At 39.2% G+C, this 6,900-nt stretch overlaps 1 pseudogene; it reads left to right on the forward strand.

Annotated features, from left to right (window-relative positions):
- Positions 1-2,946: 2,946 nt before the first annotated feature.
- LOC118322607 lies at positions 2,947-6,813 on the forward strand (annotated as a pseudogene).
- Positions 6,814-6,900: the final 87 nt, after the last annotated feature.

Here is a 6,900-nt window from a genome sequence, read left to right on the forward strand (position 1 = left end):
GGGTCCGCGTGTACTGGGGGGTGAGGAAGGGATATTTGAGCGGTTGACTCCAAAACACGGATCACGGTCCGGTCCGGTAAAGCCGGTACGTTCAGTGTCCTTCGTACGTCTGTTCTTCACTTGTTATCCATTAATTATCTCAGCTAGCTGGCAGTTCTGCTTCCTTGAAATAAATGCGGACGAAGGGCCGGCGACGAGTCACGCTCTGTCCTGGCGGACTCAGCGAGCTAAAGTCCCCCTGCACATCGCTTCTACACATGCGTGAAGTTACGCGTACCGGAGGGACTTCCGGTCCATTGTTTTTCAAAAGTAGAAACCTGGAATATCGTGATGTGCCACTTTTGGTGTGTGTGTGTGTGTGTGTGTGGTGGTGTGGGTGACTACATTTTTTTTTTTACAATATTTATGGAAGATATTATTACATAGACAATCAAATTAAAATGTTGCGAGACTTCGCAATAAAAAAAAAAAAAAAAAAAAAAACAAAAAAATATTTTTCATCGTTCACATACGGCAATTATACTATTATGAGATATGATAATATGATAAGTAAATAATAAGATAGTAGATAGATAGATAATAGATAGATAGGAAATAGATAGATAGAATCAGATAGAAATGATATGATAGGACTTTGATTAATCCCCGAAGGGAAATTGGGGTCGTCATATGCAGCCAGCGTACATTAAAATACAATAAATACAATAGAATAATATACAAAAATAGAATAAAATACTTAGATATAAAAGATAAAAGTAGATAAGGTGCAAAAAGTTGTAGGTTAGCAAAGATGGTGGTAATAGTACTGAATACATTGATGGTTAGTGTTTATTGTTAATAACAGTATATAAAGATAATATAATAATAATATGTATATATGGCCTACATAAGCTCACATCCACATAGCGACATTAAAATAAATATAATAATAAATAGTGTTAAGTAACACAGAAGAGATTTTATTTTTCAGCTTACGAGCTATAAAGTTCAAACACTGAATAAAGACTGCATTTAGTGCCACTGGTGTGTGCTGGTGTCCAGAATGCTGCAGGTTCAAGTCCGAAAATATATCCAGAAATAGTCCCAATTTGTGGGTGAGGTGCAGTAGCAGGTTGCCGGGTAGTCAAGGGCCTGAATGCATTGGACTATATTAATTAAACATTTCACACGGTTGTTGAAGCAAGATCATGTGTGCGCATTGTTCAGTTGAGTTCAGCTAAACATAGTTAACATAAACACACATAAGGATGGGGATGATGATGTCCTTTAGGGGGAGGCGAGAGCAAATATTTGCTTTTGGACAACTACACACTCTTCATGTCTCCAACTGCTGCTCTGTATACATTGTGTATGCACTCTTTCACCCTGGTATAATACTACCTAGCACCACGTATTTTTGTGCAAACTCCATTAAAGAAAATGTACCATGAGAGAGCAACAGAATAATAAATACAGGGGCCATCCACAGGATAGCAGGAGCCATCTCCATTGTTGGTGCATATTCTCTAACAAATTTGCAATTAACCAAATGACCAACTGACACACAGTGAACCTGGGACGCTGGGGGAAGCAATGACGCCCTAAAAAAGCTGCCCACTATGCCTGCTTTTAAATACAGCTTTCTTTTTTGGAAATACTCTCTCTCACACACACACAAAACTTAATAATCCAATAAACTGACTTTTATTTGAAGATTTAATTTTATTTTGAAGGTGGACTTCTGGTATTATTCTGGCTGACTGAGGTTAGTTTCATGCTGCTTGGCTGCATTTATGGGAGTGTGAATGCCAACACTTGCTGAGCTACAGCTGCCTTCAATACAGGCGGAAATATTGCATTTAACACCTGAGCTCACATGATAAACAGAAAGAGCATGAATATTATTTGTTATGACTAAAAACCAATATGTTTAATTGCAGCAACAAAGTGAGTCTTCTTCCCTGTGTAGTGATATTATATTTAGTAATGGAAATTGAGGTCAGCCCTTCTTTTAAAAAGGCTTAAATGTTTAATGTTCTGAAACTTGATTATACCAGAGAAACAAAATTATATTGCAAGGCCTTGTAAATTCTCTGATGATTCATTTCTGAATGCAATTAGTCTGCACTAAAAGCTGCTTATCTATAAATGAGTCACCATCCAGACACATGACACATTCGTGGGCAGTGCTCAAATCGCACACATGCTTCGTATTGCTCGACTTCTAATTTCAAACAACAACATAACACTGTCATTACAGGGGTGTAGTTTTTGCTACCATTACTGTACAAAAGTAACGGAGGCACTTGGAGTTAGAAATTTCCGAGGAGCACTTGAAGGCAGCAGGTGACGTCCTGTAATCCTCTCATGGGAGAGGATCTGGATGAATCACACTACCTCTACCTCTAACCCCCCTCTACTTGCTTGGACCTTAGGCCGTGTAGCAACCACACCTCTGTGGGACTGTGACAAACAAGACCCGCTTTACTCCGGACACATGTTGATCAGACTCCCAATTCCACAGAAAGTGGAGGAGAGAAGTGAAGAATACAACAATATACCTTTATGTCATAGCCTGCATGTTTCATATACTTTATATTTAGTTTGTCTGCTACTCACAGGGCTGCCTTACACATCTTTGTGCTGTAAAATGTGTATTTTTCAATGTATGAATTGATGCATTTATCAGTTTTATTTGATTGTTTGGTACATTCACATGTTAAGAAGGTCAATCATGGCTCTTCTTTTGTTGTACATTGTACATTTGTCTGTGCTGCTGAAGCACTGAGTCTGGTTTAATGTCTCGTTTTCTCACCTGCTTGAGAAAATGGCACCCTTTATGTTGGTCAAACTGTCAAAACCACATGTTTTTTCCACCTGTCCTGTCAAAGACAAGGTTTACCACACCCGTCTTGTTTGTCTATAAAAGCACCACATAGCAATGTTCATGCACATACAGATTCACGTATGCAGCATGAACACGCGAAACAAAAGTGAGTATATATGCTAATTTGTTTATTTTGAAACATTACCAAACTGTATTTCAAAATATACCATAATAATAATCATAATAATGATAAACTTTAATTTAATTATTAATAATTTAAAAGACAATGTTTTATGGTGCTTTACAATGAAACAAAGACTAAAAAAGTAAATAAAATCCAAAACATGATGATGAAATATAAAATTAGATAAAATAATTATATCAGTGAAGAATCTGTCAACCTTCACAATTTGGGCCTTCGTAGGGCGTCTTTAGTCTTGTTTCTCCTAATCATCATTAAATATAATTATAAGTTTTACACTGTCACTCATCACAATTTGCCAATAAAAAGAGACAAAAGACTAAAGCAGCAGATTGATTGTTTTTATTATTACTGTAGAGCATTTTACAGTTAGCCTTCTGACGCTGTAGCTGTCAGTCATACCGTTAATGTTCCTTCCTGACCATCAAAGACTGAAAGTTGGCAGAAACAGTCTTCACGAGTGGTTTGTCCAGTCCTTGTAGGTTTCAGCTGGGTCTAAAACTACTTGAAACAGAGGGATCCGGAGAGGGTTTCTTCAAGAGAGGGTGTAAACAGCAGCAAATTGGAAAAATATACAGACGCAGAGCAGTTAATAGTGGCTACCATATCTGCACTAACCGTCTAAAATACAGCTTTTATAAACCAAGAGTGAATGCAGAAAGAAAGGCAGGTGGATGATTTTGAAAGCGCAATAGGCACAGTGCTGCAGAGCGACTGAATATGCTTCACTTGCTCATTTGTTCAAATAAATGTTTTTTTTTTAGGATAAACCATCAGTTTGCATCCATCACCCAACTTAAGAGCAACATGCTTCTGTTGAATACTCTGCGTCTGTGCAATCCTACATTGCTGTCTCCTCCCCTCAGTGTACGTATCAGTCATTCACAGAGGGCACATCCAAATCTGCGTCGAAGCAGAATTTTGCTCCAGTGCAAATTTGCTGAGGGAAGGCTTTGATATCACCAAAATGAACGTAAAGCGCCTATGTGATTGACATGAAGATCGGTGGAAAAACCGCAAGATCAAGACATGACCCTGTGCAGAACCCTAATCCTGGAGAACACGAGAGAAGGACAGAAGCTCCCCTTGACAGTGTGTGGATGAGGGCTAAAGCAGGCCTGCAGCGATGACAAGTGATCCAGTAAACTCCACCCGAACTCCAGTGAGTCTCTGGTCAGCGCTACCTCCTCTTCTGTTGAAAACAACTGGAAGACCAACTTAAATTTTCAAGGAATAACTCAAAGCGCCTCATTGATGCTAGCTGGTACCAATTCAAAATTGTCTGAATACTCAATGGCAAAAACAAAGAATGACAAGTTCAGCTTCACAAGCCACAGCATGTCCTGTGAGTACTACAGGTAAGAAGACAACTACTGGGCAAGGTTTTTTCCACACACTCCTCTAGACGCAAAAATATATGCAATCAATAAAATGAATGAACTTCAATGCAATACTGTAAAACACCTGTTTCATATTGATCTGTATTTTGTCTCACTGGAAACAGCTACAGAGTGTCCGGCACTCCCAGGTTGCACAAAGAATTTCACACAGCAGTGAAAGGGCTCCCCAAAATCTACAACTCTGAAAACAAGGGACGATTTTACAAACTGATTGACAACTTTGGCACCCATTACATCACCAAGGTGAACCAAAATAATGGCATGGTTGTAACTAAACAAAATGTAACAAACATGGTAAGTCATTTGCTTATGCAGAAGGTATTCAAATATATAATTGCAGGTGAAGATGGGAGGAAGTGTTCAATCTGTGACCAGCATCAGGCAGTGCCAGGCCAGCCTGCACGGCTACAGCGCAGAAGAGGTGCAGATGTGCCTGGAAGTTGAAGCCTCCGCTAGCATGAAAGTTACAATAGAAACTCAAGCAAAACACTGCAAGAAAGACACTGAGAAGACGGATAGTAAGTCAGCCTTCTCCAGCCTCTTCAACGACAGGTATAGAACACTTTTCGTCATATATTTAGTCATGTTTTCTATTCATTTGTACTTCTAAATTACGATTCTCAACGCTGGAAGGGCCAAACTGTGGTTTACTTAAATGTCAGAATTGAAATATGTCCCACCAAATTCTAATCCCCACGATCAGTGCATACCAATGAAGTGAGACTTTCAAAATCATGTCAGGCAATATTAATTCCAATTAAAAACACCCTTATATATGAAATTTAAACCCCTAGTTCTCTAGGTTCAAATATATACTCCTGCTCAGTTATTTAATAACGCTCTTCTCTATAGATTCACAGAAATAAAGGGGGGCCATACGACAGAGCCAGACCTTCTCTTCTCTGCTGACAAAGATCCTTCAGCCTACAAGGAATGGCTGAACACAATACCAAAGAACCCAGACATAGTCTCATATTCCCTAGACTCACTGCACGAATTACTGCCTGCAAACACTTCAACCCAGGAGAACATGCGCTCGGCCATTAGTCATTACATCCTGGAGAAAGGTCTGTGGAAGAACTGCAGTGAGAAATGTCAAGCTGGCGTCAAGAGCGACCTGAAGGATTCCTGCGTCTGCCAATGCCACAATGATGCTGCTGTAAACGCAGACTGCTGCCCAACCCGTAAGGGCATGGCACGGGTCATCATAACTGTACAACGGGCTTCTGGTCTTTGGGGAGACTACTTCACATCCACTGATGGCTATGTGAAGGTGTTTTTCAACAACAAAATGGTCCAGCGTTCCCCTGTGATTTACAACAACAACAACCCACACTGGGCTATGGTCGCTGACCTGGGCTCCCTGGATTTGTCAGCAGGAAAACTGAAATTTGAAGTGTGGGATGAGGACAACAAGTGGGATGACGACCTGTTGGGACAATGTGAGAAGATTCTGTCTGCTGGAGTCATGCAGGATCTCTGCAACCTGCATCACGGCAAGCTGTTCTACAAATGGGAAGTGAAATGCGCTCCGAGTCTGAGTGGAAATTCATGCATGGACTATAAACCTTCGCCTATGAATCAAAGTCTGAAGAAGCTGTATGTGTCTCGTCATGCTCGCCCTATTCCAAAGGCCTTCCTGTTACAGATGGGTGTGTTTGTGGACAAAACAAAAAAAAATTCCACAGAGAAACCAGAGTCTTACTACTCAGAGCCCTAAGTATGATGAGATATAACACCCCTGTGTTTGGCTATACACATACAATTTATTGTGTTGATGAGATGAATCTACAGAAGCTTTCTTTTCTGAACATATGATTTATTATCTCATAATTCTTAGATAAGTTTTCATGAAAAGAATTCTGCTTGTTTTTTCTGAATTAAAGAGATACCTCCAGCAGGCTCTCTCTGCCCAGGGCCGGCTCTTTGGCCACCTCAACCAAACCCAAATCCTACAAACAGCCTCCAGCATGTTTCAGTTTCTAAAAGTCCCTGCAGTCATTGAAATGTGAGTTTGATTCAGTGCATATTTTACTTACAACTTTATTTTTTGTCATATGCTTTACAGGCTTTTTTTCAGCTTTTTCTTGTTTCTCTACGGACATTTATAACATGTAGTGGTGTGTTTTATACATTTTAATCCCATTTTTGCCTTGTTGATTTGTGACATGATGTTTCACTCCAATTCTAAATGGAGATGTGAAGAATAGAACAATAAAGCTTTATGTTTAGATCACACATGTAATGCCACCATATTCAATACATTTTATACCTTAAATAGTCAGTTCTTTTCTCTTATACTAGCATTATTTTTTTAACATCTCGTTATTGCTGATGTAAATATAGTTTTAACATATGAATTCATGCATTTATACATTTTGATTGATTGTTTTCTTGTTATCTCTGATTTGAATGCCACTTTCTCTGTTACTTTCAAATGAGTTATATTATCCATCATTAATGTACCTTTTCAGTGTTCCTATATAAAAACA

Source organism: Morone saxatilis, unplaced genomic scaffold (genome assembly GCF_004916995.1).
Source record: "Morone saxatilis isolate NCDOM2014 unplaced genomic scaffold, NCSU_SB_2.0 Contig14, whole genome shotgun sequence".
Taxonomy (NCBI): Eukaryota; Metazoa; Chordata; class Actinopteri; family Moronidae; genus Morone; species Morone saxatilis.